This window comes from Lontra canadensis, unplaced genomic scaffold (assembly GCF_010015895.1).
Source record: "Lontra canadensis isolate GAN:19392208 unplaced genomic scaffold, GSC_riverotter_1.0 scaffold93, whole genome shotgun sequence".
In the NCBI taxonomy this organism is placed as follows: Eukaryota; Metazoa; Chordata; class Mammalia; order Carnivora; family Mustelidae; genus Lontra; species Lontra canadensis.
Window position 1 is genome coordinate 5,681,673 of NW_022631087.1, and position 12,822 is coordinate 5,694,494.

The window sequence follows — 12,822 nt, forward strand, 5'->3', positions numbered from 1 at the left end:
TAGACAAAATTACGGTGGAAAACTAGCTTCCTTTCCCTGATAGGCAAGACCATGTAGACCCGTCCTGTTCAATATGGCGGCCGCTAGCCATGTGGCTATTGAGCACTTGAAATGTGGCAAGTCCAAGTTAGGATGTGCTCTGAGTATAAAATACACACTGGATTTCGAAGGCATAGTGTGCAAAATACATTAAATATCCAATTAATGGGGTGTCAGAGGGACTCAGTCAGTTGTGATCTCAGCACAGGTCTTGATTTCTGGGTCGTGAGTTCAAGACCCGTATTGGGCTTCATGCTGGTTGTGGAGCCTATTAAAAAAAAAAAGTCCGGGGGTGCCTGGGTGGGTTGGTGGGTTAAAGCCTCTGCCTTCGGCTCAGGTCATGATCCCAGAGTCCTGGGATCAAGCCCCGCGTCGGGCTCTCTGCTCGGCAGGGAGCCTGCTTCCCTCTCTCTCGATCTGCCTGCCTCTCTGCCTACTTGTGATCTTTCTCTCTCTGTCAAATAAATAAATAAAATCTTTAAAAAAATCTGGTTAATAATTTTAATTGGTCACATGTTAAAATGATAACATTTTGGACAGATTGCATTACATTTTGGACAGATTGCATTAAATTAAATGTATTTTTAAAATCAGTTCCACCTGTTCTTTTAAATGTGCCTACAGAAAATTTTTTAGAAGATTTTATTTATTCATTTGAGAGAGAGCGTGTGAGAGAGTACTAGCAGGGGGCGGGGAGGGGCAGAGGGAGAGGGAGAAGCAGACTCCCTGCTGAGCAGGGAGTCCAACGTGGGGCTCGATCTGAAGACCCAGAGCCAATGAAGAAATAGACCAGAGTCAGGCAGGTGGAGATGAAAGTATCAGCTTGATTAGAGTTGTTGGAGGAAGTGACTTTGGGTTGGATACCCAAGCTGGCTTGCTTCTACTTCACTCCTCAATTAGATGGCCTCACCCCTTGCCATGCACAGTACTGGACAACCTTGGGCCAACCCTGTAAACTTAGGAGCACAGATACTGAGTGCCCTGGAAGGCCAGAGGACCTCAAACTCATGGCATTTCCTTCTGGCCAACTTGTCCACCATATAACTTGCTCAAGGGTGGAAAGAAGCCAGGAGCTTTACTTGGATGGAATTCCTCTACATGGAAATAGGACTAAGGGAATAAGTGATCCTTCCACTACTTCTAACCTTTTTTTTTTTTTAAGATTTTATTTATTTATTTGAGAGAGAAAGAGAGTGTGAGAAAGCACAAGTGAGGGAGAGGGAGAAGCAGGCTCCCAATGGAGCAAGGAGTCCCAACAAGACCCTTGATCCCAGGACCCTGGGATTATGACCTAAGCTGAAGGCAGATGCATAACTGACTGAGCCACCCAGGTGCCCCATACTTCTAACCATCTTTTAAATAAGCAGTGAGTTTTTCGGTCAAGTCCGTAGTCAGCAGATGGCAAGCAACCAGCCAGTAAAAGATACCCGCGCTCAACTTCACCCGTCTGTTCCCTCTGGACCAACCACTTCTGTCTGGGTCATCCTGGGTCTGCTGGTGGGCCGTATGAAGCTAGATGACAAAAGGTTTTGAAATGGGTCAGATCAAAACATTAATTAATTAACTCCAAGTTCTTCCTATAACCAGAATTTCCCCATTTCCCATCCCAAGACATAGCAAACCCTGTCAAATATACCTCTTCAAAGATTGTGCAATGAGATCAAGATTTAGCATAAAGATAGTCCAACAGTAAAGAGTCAACAGTGAGAACCCCCACATTGCTTGTAAACCCCCTTCCATTGCAAATATCTAGGAAAAAATATTAAAATTTGATCTCCTTGCAAATTAGAACTTCAAAGAGTCTGAAATCGAATCCTGTTGTCCTCACGAGATGACAGTTCAAAGAGACCAAAATCTTTTAAAGTCCAAAAAAAATCAAAGAAGTCCAAAATCAGTTTCTCTTCCAGAGTCCAGTGCCGTTTTTAAAGTAAAAAAATCATCCTCCCCAACGTTTTATTTTGGTTTTCAGCTAAACGGGTTCTTTAAGTGCTTAAACATAGGAATAATTCCAGACATACAGGAAGTTCAAGCATAGTACATGGAACTCTCAGAGACCTTCACCCAGATTCACAACTGTTAGCATCTTGTCCCTGTGCCCGTCGTCAACACCGCGATTCAGCTCCAAACCCACCTGGAGTGCTGGGCTTCTGACGGGTTCCTTAGTTAACGGGCTGCATGTTAAGCTTTGTCGGTAGAGGGCGCGCTGCAGGCATCGCTTCCCGGCTCTGGCGTGAGCTCCTTTCCTAGTCCTCGTGGAGCTCAGCCGCCAGATGAAAGTCAGTGGGGATCCATCCCAGTGACTTCAACACCACCCCAGAGGCAGCTTTCTGGCGAGTACCACAGGTGTCCCCCGCCCGGCTTCTCACTGAGACTTACCCTGAAGGTGGCTTCTGCCCAGCTGGATTCCCAGGGAGGTCAACAGCCCCCACCCCCCAACCACATTGTGGGTTTTTGTAGGCAGGTGCCTGCTTCCAGCTTGACCAGCAGCACCTCGGCCAACTCCTCTGCCTCCATTCCTTTTAAAAATGATTATTTATAAAATCTACCACCCTTCTTCAGGTGAAGCCATGGTTTGAGTATGTGATTCTAAAACCATGGGGATGCTTCTGGGATGAAGACATTCATCGTGGTGATGTGCCTTGGAACCCATCGACAAGTCTGAGGAATTCAGGGTTGGCCCCTCCCTGGTACCTTCTCTTAGTCCTGAAGGTGGATCAAAATCATTTTAAGAAAAGAGGGACAGAGGGACACCTGGGTGGCTCAGTTTGTTAAGCGTCTGCCTTCTGCTCAGGTCATGATCCCAGAGTCCTGGGATGGAGCTCCATATCGGGCTCCCTGCTCAGCAGGGGGCCTGCTTCTCCTTCTGCCCTTCACCCTGCTTGTGCTCTCTCTCTCAAATAAGTAAATAAAATCTTTTGAAAAGGAAACAAAAAGAAAAGGAAAGGAAAGAAGGACAGAGTTTGGGGTCCCTGAATGAACACCGCTTACTCATGCGTGACACGAGCGGATTTTTTTAAATTGGATAAATGGCAATTCTCTTTCTCTTTTTCAAAAATTGCAGTAAAATAAACGTAACATGAAATGTCCCATTGAAACCATTTCTATATGTGGGTTCAGCGGCACAAAGTGCAATCACATCACCAATGTTGTGCAACCATCACCAATGTCCATGTCCAGAATTTTTTCATCATCTGAAACCGAAACTGTCCCCAGTAAGCACCAACTCAGCAGCCCCTTCCCCAGGGGCCCCTGGTAACCAGTGCCCTGCGTGTGCCTACTCTGGGTACCTTATTTAAGTGCAATCACACAATATTTGTCCATTTGTGGCTGGCTCATTTCACATTGTATAATGTCCTCAAGGTCTGTCCACATCAGACCTCGGGTCAGCGCTCCCCTCCTTCTTCGGGCTAACTCTCCGTCATAAGGATGCGCCATGCTTTGTTTACCCATCTATCCCCTGTGGCCACCAGGTTGTTTCCACCTGTGGGCTGCTGTGAGAAAAATGCTACTGGGAACAAGGGAGAACAAATATCAAGGGGGAGTCCCTGTTTTCAATTCTTTTGAGTACACCCCCCAGAAGTGGAACTGCCTGATTAAATGATACATCTACACATTTTTAAAGATTATTTATTTAGAGAGAGAATGCATGGGGAGAGGGGGAGAAGAAGGTGGGGAGGGGGAGAGGAAGGTGGGGAGGGAATTTCAAGCAGGCTCCCCACAGGGAGTCTGACACTGGGCTCGATCCCAGGACCCTGGGATCATGACCTAAGCCGAAGGTAGACGCTTAACGACTGAGCCACCCAGACGCCCCTAAAATGTCTACTCAAAATCATTGCCCAGGGGCTCCTTCTCCCGTTCCCTCTCTCGCTGTATTTCTCTCTGTCAAATAAATAAAATCTTAAAAAAAAATCATCGCCCAGTGAATTTTTAATGTCATGAATTTTTAATGGCCGACATCGATTTGAGACTGCTGTGCGCAGCCTGGCTGAGAAACTACCCTAATAGTAGGGAAAAAATGGGCTCTCGCTCCCATCTATCAATATCTAGAAGAGCTACAAGCCGAGCTTCTCTTTCCTGTAACTGATCTACCTCCTGAGCTGCACCGATTACTAAGGCCAAAGGCTGGTATCAACCAAGACCTATTCCTGTGAAAGACAGAGAGAGAGACAGCAGCCTTTCGTGAGGACAAGGCCACCTGCCTCTGTGAGCTGCCAAGTTCATAACCACACATGACCTACATAACCAAAGCCAAAGGCCCAAATGTAGGCATTAGCAGCACAATCTCTGGGTATCGTTTTGCCCCTTATACTCTTAGTCTACTGCTCAGAGCTTTCGGCTCACACCAGCTACCCCAAAATAGACACAACAATGAGGCTGATGGAGAGATGGTCAGAATATGACGTTCATGGCCGATGAGGCCATTGGAGAGTGAGGGGAGCCTTCTCGGCAAGCCACGGGGGCTTGAGGATTCCACGCCACAAGTGGGCAGCTCTCCCTCGGAGGCGCCGGCATGCTGGGCGACTGCCAGCCTTGGCCGTGGGCTTGCCTCCCTGACACGTGTAGCTTGTGGGAGCAGAAGCCAACACATGCTCTCCTGCAAGCAGGCAGGTCCTAAGGAGAGTTTTGAGCAAAGGGCTGAGCTGTGCATAAACCCACTCCCGCAAAAATGAAGTGATGAATCCCTCCTCCTCTGGGAGCAGATGAAGAGAGGCCAGGCGTTCCTCTCTCGGAGCTCCTTCCGCACAGGAAAAGGGAAGGGAAGGGTTTCCTCCTACATGACGCAATGGAAAACCTTGCTATGCACCGATAATCTTGTTCCTGACAAACAGAGAATGGAGGTTTTCGGATGGGTTTGGAAACATTTGTAAAAGTAGGCCAGGTCCTTGTCTACAAAGCAAATCACAAGAAATTAGAAAAACAGAAAAAGAAATGATCTAGGTTGCACTCTATGCCCATAATGCACTAGAGCTGTAATGGAACAAGTAAGGATAGTGAGTTTTTGGTCATTTTCTATTTTTTAGAAGTTTAATTCCAGGGAGTTAACATACGGTGTTATATTAGTGTCAGGTGTGCAGTAATGATGCAGCACCTCTATGCACTATACCCAGTGCTCATCGGGACAAACGCGTGCCTTCATCCCCACCACCTGCGTCACCCATCCCCCACTCACCTCCACCATTTTGGTTTTTTTCCTCCTAAAATTAGACAGGGGTGGGGGCTCATTTTCTATTTTTAGAAACACAACCCTACGTGTATCCCATGTAACTACCAATTGATTAAGACATGGAATGTTTCTGGTGCCCTAGAAGGCTTCTCTTATTCTCCTTCCCAATCCATACTCAGTGTATCGGTTTTCTGTGGCCACTGTACTAAATTCATAATCAATGACCACAACTCAGCAGCCTGAAACAACACGGAGTATTACCCAATGGTTGCGAAGGTGAGAAATCCAGGGAGCGTCACCGATTTCTGTGCTTCGGGTCTCACAAGGTCAAAGCCAAAGATCCTGGCGAGAGTCCGCTTCCAGGCTCATGCATGGTGTTGGTGGAATTCATTTCCTTCCGGATCTTTCCACAGAGGCGCAGGTCTTTCTCACACCCTGAATCCGTCCGACCTCCTTGTGCTTCCATCCAGAGAAACTTCTCTATCTCTAAGGGCTTGTGTGATTAGACCAATCCTGTCTGGATCTTCTCTCTCTCTTGGGGTCAACCGACCAGTGACTTTCATTTCATCTGCAAAGGCCCTCTTGCCATGTGGCATAACATAGTCATAGCCTCTGGGGATTCAGGTGGGACATCTGAGGGGGTCATTGTTCTGCCTACCATCTCCCCTCTTCTGATGTCCAACCCCACTGAGGAATTTTGCCTGCTCTTAAAAATGCATCCAAGTTAGGGGCACCTGGGTGGCCAAGTCAGTTAAGCATCTGCCTTTGGCTCAGGTCATGATTCCAGGGTTCTGGGATCGAACCCCACACTGGGCTCCCTGCTCAGTGGAGACCCTGCTTCTCCCTCTCCCTCTGCCCCTTCCCCTCCTTGTGGTCTCTCTCTCAAATAAATAAATAAAATCTTAAAAATAATTCATCCAAATGAATCATACAGTATGTAGTCTTTTGTACTCAAAGTTTTATCTATGAGATGGCATAGATGGTATAGTTTTATCTATGAGATGGTAGCCAAAGTTCATTATTTTTCACCAGTGATTATTATTCCACTATATGAATATATCACAATGCATTTATCCATTCTAAAGGGGATGGACACGTTTGGGGCTGTTGTAGATAAGGCTGTTACATACATCCTTGTGAATACGTACCTTGGTAGACTCAAATACTCATCTCATGTAGACATCTACTCAGTAGTAGGATTGCTGGTTGAGGCTACATGCACAGTTATCTTTATTAATATGTCTGAACACTTTTCCAGAGTGATGGTGTCAAGGTTCACTCCCATCAGTAATATGTGAGAGTTCCAGGTGCTTCACACCCTTGTCATCTCCTGAGATGGTCACTTTTTACATTATTAGCCATTTTGCTAAGCATGTAATGACGCCTGTGTGATTATTGACTTTAATGTACATTTCTTTGACTATCAGTGATGTTGAGTACATATCCACGTGCTTGTTGACCCCTTGGGTATCCTTTTTGGTGAAGTGCCTGTCCAAGCCCTTTACCCATTTTTTATCATGTTACTTTTCTTATTGATTTGTGGGAGTTCTTTATATTTTATAGATAAAAATATTTTGTTAGATATATTTATCACAAATATCTTCTCAAGTGTCTTGACTTTAACTTGCTAACTGGTGTGTGTATATATATATCTTTTAATTTAGTTTTTCAGTAGTAAAATATACATAATATGAAATTTACCACCTTAACCATTTTTAAGTGTACCTGAAATCCATTAAGTGAATTCATGATGTCTTGCTACTGTCGCCATCATCTGTTTCCAAAAGTTTTCCACCTTAACCCTCCTACACTGTTGGTGGGAATGCAAGCTGGTGCAACCACGCTGGAAAACAGCATGGAGGTTCCTCAAAAAGTTGAAAATTGAGCTACCCTACGACCCAGCAATTGCACTACTGGGTATTTACCCTAAAGATACAAATGTAGTGATCCAAAGGGGCATGTGCACCCAAATGTTTATAGCAGCAATGTCCACAAGAGCCAAACTATGACAAGAACCTAGTTGTCCATCAACAGATGAATGGATAAAGAAGAGATGGTGTGTATATATATATATGTATACACACACACACACACATAAATACACACACAATGGAATACTATGCAGCCATCAAAAGAAATGAAATTTTGCCTTTTGTGACAACGTGGATGGAACTAGAGGGTATTATGCTTAGCGAAATAAGTCAATTGGAGAAAGACAACTATCATATGATCTCTCTGCTATGAGGAAGTGGAGATGCAACCTGGGGGGTTTGGGGGGCAGGAAAAGAATAAATGGAACAAGATGGGATCGGGAGGGAAACAAACCATAAGAGACTCTTAATCTCACAAGACAAACTGAGGGTTGCCGGGGAGAGGGGGATAGGGAGAGGGTGGTGGGTTTTTGGACATTGGGGAGGGTATGTGCTATGGTGAGTGCTGTGAAGTACGTAAACCTGGCGATTCACAGACCTGTACCCCTGGAGCTAATAATACATCATATGTTAATTAAAAAATTAAAAAAAAAACTTTTCCATCTTGCAAAACTGAAACTCTGTGCTGATTGAACATCAACACTCCATTCCCCTATCTCTCCAGCCCGTGACACCCACCATTCTACCTTCTGCCTCTGGAAATTTGACTACTCTGGGTACCTCATATGAGTGGAACCCTGTGGTATCTGTCTTTTATAATCACTGAGCATAATGTCTTCAAAGTTCATCCATGTTGTAACACGTGCCAGAATTTCATTCCTTCTGAAGGCTGAATAATATGTCTGTATGGACCACATTTTATTTACCCATCCATCTCTTGGTAGACAAGTGGATTGCTTCCACTTTTTGGCTACCATGAATAATGATGCTATGGAATTGGCTGTACTCTTACTGGTATATTTTAATGTTCAGAAGTTCTTAATTTTAGTCAAGTCCAAGTTACAACTTTTTTCTGTTATCTGTGTTTTTGTTTTGTTTTGTTTTCTTTTCTTTTGACAGACAGAGATCACAAGTAGGCAGAGAGGCAGGCAGAGAGAAAGAGAGAGGGAGGAAGCAGGCTCCCTGCTGAGCAGAGAGCCCGATGCAGGACTCGATCCCAGGACCCTGGGATCATGACCTGAGCCGAAGGCAGAGGCTTTAACCCACTGAGCCACCCAGGCGCCTCTGTTATCTGTGGTTTTTATCTCGTATATAATATTTGTATATCCCAAGGTCTATGAACATAGCCTCTTAGGGGTTTTTCCCTACAAGTTTTCATGTTTTACTTTATCACCGACATCCATAATTCTTTAGGTATGATGCAAGGAAAGGATTGAGATTCACTTTTTTCCCCATATGATATCCAATTGGTTGAAAAGATCATCTTAACAACCCAAGGTTAGGCAAATAGACCTGTGGAAATTACACAGTTTATTCCTTTGGTCTATTTGTTTAGCTTTGTGCAATACTATAGCTTTACAGTAAACTGTGATGTCTGGTTGTGCAAGTCTTTGAACTCATCCTTTCTCAAGATGATCTTTACTATTCTAGGGCCTTTGTTTTTCCACATAACTTTTAGAATTAGCTTGTCCATTTCAACAAAACACCTGCTGGGATTTTTTTCTTAAGATTGCATTGAATCTATAGATCAATTTATTTTTTTTAAAGATTTATTTGTTTGTTAGAGAGAATGTGCAAGTCGGGAGAGGGTCAAAGGGAGAGAATCTTCAAGCAGACTCCACTCTGAGCATGGAGCCCAACGTGGGGCTCAGTCTCACAACCAGTGAGATCATGACCAGAGCCAAAACCAAGAGTTGGACACTTAACCGACTGAAACACACAGGAGCCCCAAATCTATAATCAATTTAGAAAGCATTTACTTCTTAACAATATTGACTGTTTCAATCCTTAATTTATTTAAGTAAATTTCAATTTACTTAAGTCTTTCATACAAAGCAATGCTTTATAATCTCAGTGTGGGCTTTTTGCGGGCTATCTCCTTAGGTATTTGGTGGTGCATTCTAATGTCATTGTAAGTTGTTTATTTCATCCATTTTTGTTTGTTTCTTAGTATAAAGAAATGCAACTGACTTCTGCATACTGACCTTATATCACTAAATTACTAAATTACCTTTAGTAATTTTACTAAATTCATTATTAATTTTAATGATTTGCCAGTCAATTCTTTTGGATTTTCTACAAATACATCAATATATCAAGTTGTAATATGAGGATGGGCTAGCAAATCATATCGTATCATCTGCAAAGAGTGAAAATTATTTGTCACAGCCAGAAACTCAATCCTGGGCTACTCACTGTTCTGATCTGGAATGACCCATGTATTTTCAGCTCATATTTCATTGGCCTGAACTGGCCACATGGCCCTTCCTGTTGTGGAGACCGAATCGTAGGGAGCAGATGAAGTATTTATTGAGGCGTTGCTAGTATTAGGATGATGACTTCAGTGTACTGAGAGAAAAGAACTGTCAACCTAGGATTTGATACTTAGTGAAAGTATCTTTTCAAAATGAGCACTTGAGGAAATATTCTGAAACAAAAACTGATTCTTCTCAAGGTTTCTGGATGGCTCAGTCGGTTGAGCATCTGACTCTTGGTTTTGGCTCAGGTCATGATCTCAGGGTTGTGGGATCAAGTCCCACATTGGGCTCCGTGCTCACTGGGGAACCTGTTGGATTCCCTCTCTCCCTCTGCCCCTCTTGTGGCTTGCATGCTCTCTCTATCTCTCAAATAAATAAATAATCTTTTTAAAAAAAATGGACTCTTCCTACAATCCTTGTGATTGACCACCACTGAGAGGCTCCCCCCAGGGAGCAGGCAGGAAACTAGAGAGGGACCATTGTCCATCCCCCACACCACCCCACAGGGAGCCAGACTAAAACATCAGGGAGGACTGAAGCCCAGCGGACTTGGGAATTCCTTGTTTTCTTAGTTCCTAAAGATGAGAAAGGCAAGTGAATGAGACCGGAACAGGGCATTTTTGTTTGTTTGTTGAGCTATCTTGTGTTTTGTCTTCTTGAGCAAGACAGAGTTCTCTGATATCTCTGAGAGAGCACTGGTGATCACCCTGTGGAGGGAGGGAAGGAAAGGGGGGAGAGAGAGAGAGAGAAGGAAAAGGAAAAGAGGGAGGAGGAGAGGGAGGAGAAAAGGAAACTGAAACTGACCCTAGTGGACGTTGCAAAACATCTGGCCGCCCAGCCTGTGAACCACGAACTCACCTTCTCAGTCAGAAGCCAGAGTGGACACAGGTGCTCTGCTCTGGGCTGGAACTGGAAGTTGGTTTGGAGCTGGACAAAGTAACTGATGTGTCTTGATCACCTTTTTGTTTGTATGAGGCATAAGAGCAGCATATAAAAGGAAAACATTTCACGATTTTTCTGCGAATTTGTTTATGTCAGGGTGTGCATGCGTGCGTGCCTGTGTTCGTGTATGCGTGCCCGTGTGCAAAGGCTTTGGCTCTAGTGGACATTTGTTCATCTTCCTGCCTCTCGGACACTTTCCCCCTGTTTGGCGCGGTTCCCTGCGTGATCACCCTTGGGCTGGAGAGACTGGCTTCCACCGCGGAGATCAGATACTCATTCCGGCTCTCTCCATGCAGAGTCCCCCAAGCAGCTGTACCCGCAGGAGACTTCTCTTTGGGAGACCCATCCAGAACATGCGCTGGGGACAGCAGCAGCTCTGTCGGCATCCAGAGCCATCTGTGGGCGAGGTCCCAGCAAGGCTGCAGCGCTGAGCTGGGCCCGTGACTGCCACCGCCAGCCCACTTCTCAGGGGATCCTGGGGCCGTTGTCCCCGATTCCGGGTGTCTCCAGACGGATTTCTTTCTCTCTAGTCCTGAGGTGGCTCATGTTCTTCTCTGTGTTGCTTTCCTGATTAAACCAGGTGGCGTTCATTGAAGCTGTCAGCAGCTGGGGATGAAATGTGCCGCAAACGTATTCATCAGAACCTCATTTGTCATTGAACTTGGCTAGTACCTGGCTTTCATGCCATGCTCCAAATGGCCTTTATGGACCCAACATTGTGAAAAACATTCTTTTGGGGTTTTACGCCTTCATGTCTTATGTTCATGTGTGATTTTGCTGTTGGTTTCTGATATGTTTATGGATAGTTTTTCCTTCTACTTCTAGTTTATTAAGTTTTTATTTGGATTTTATTACATGACTTTAAGTATTTGTTTGGTGGAGCCTCATGGCCAAGGGTCAGGAGAGGAAGAGGTCAAGGGGACAGGGCGTGGGGGAAGGGAGGGGGAGGGGCTGGCAGTGGCAGGGCAGGGAGTTGGGGGGTGGCGTCTGAGTCAGAGATCTCCAGCAGCTGCTTGGGGTCTTCTAACAGCAAGATCCCATGTTGTCGATAGATCACAGCTGTCTGGCGAGGCTTCACAGGGCATATGAAGCAGGCGGGCCCTAAATGGTGAAAAATTGGCCTGTCTGGGCTATTTTAAAAATCACTGGATGTGTAAAAATTCAAGTTCAGTGCCAGTGGGCTTTGGAGCTAACGGGTCTCAGCCTGCAGTGGAAAAATAAACAAGCTGGGGCCAACAGGCAGAGGCATCTCTGGCCCATTTATGTAACAGGAGCTTAGAGACAGCCCGGAGCCTGGAGACTTTAGTAGAAGGAGAAAAGCTGCTTCTTCCTTTGCCACGCACCGTGGTGCAGTGTCTGTCTGAGGAGGAAAGGAAACTGGCGGGTCCCGGAGTAGTGATGGAGAGCTGGCAGAGATGATGAAGGAGGACACCCCACATAGTGCACATTCCTTCCACGGAAGCCTTGGGGCAGGGGCAGAGCAGGGCGGGGCAGGAGGAGAAAAGCTGAAATGGGCAATGGTAAGACCACCAGAGCCAAAGGAATGCCAGTAATCTGTAATATGATCTCAGGCTTTCCAGAGTTATTTCTCCCTTTGACAAATCGCCCATATGTCCTTCTCCCATTTTCAAGATGAGCACACAGGTACAGAGAGGTTAATTCACTTACCCAAGGCCACACAGCAAGTAAATGGGAAAGCCTTGCATTTGAACGCAGGCAATCTATCTCAGGGTCTGCTCCCGACTCTGTGTGATCCGCAGAATCAGGGCTGGGGGCAAAGAGGTTCTGGGGAGGGAAGACAAGGAAATGTGGTCAGAGAATGAGCCAAGGGGTCTTGCTGGTCTCCTCTGATGGGCTCCAAGAAGGAAAAGGTATCCTGATCTGAAAGGATGCCTTCTGCGCTGTTGTTGTAATGGGCTCTGGAGACAACGAGTGCAGGAGGGAGGAACATGGGGATGCGGGAGCAGGGAGAGCGCCCCGTTTCCACTCCTCTGCACATGGTCTGCACCTCCCTGCCCCTTCCCTTGCATCTCCTTTTCCTTCGACTTCTTCTGCCCCATCCACAAAAATAAATAACCTTCCCTCAGAGAAGGGCTCACTCTCCTAAGCGAGAGAGCAACAGGGAGAGCTCGGGCTGGGGACCAGCCTGATGACCTCCATCTCCAGGACCGATGGACCTACGACCCCCCATCACTTAACAGCAGGCCCCAGGGACACATCTGCAGTCCAGAGGAGAGGGGACACCCTGTGGAAGCAGAAGACAATGCTGGAGGCTGGCCCATCTCCCTGGGGCTTTTTCCGGAGGAGCGGGCCAAAATAGTTATGCACC

The 12,822-nt window shown here is 45.8% G+C and overlaps 1 long non-coding RNA gene across 1 annotated transcript; it reads right to left on the reverse strand.

Moving 5' to 3' along the window:
- Positions 1-268: 268 nt before the first annotated feature.
- On the reverse strand, positions 269-10,497 carry LOC116854572. The gene is made up of 3 exons (XR_004380193.1): positions 10,410-10,497; positions 6,929-7,046; positions 269-307 (listed from the first exon to the last, which is right to left on the reverse strand). It is a non-coding gene; the product is annotated as an uncharacterized LOC116854572 (long non-coding RNA).
- Positions 10,498-12,822: the final 2,325 nt, after the last annotated feature.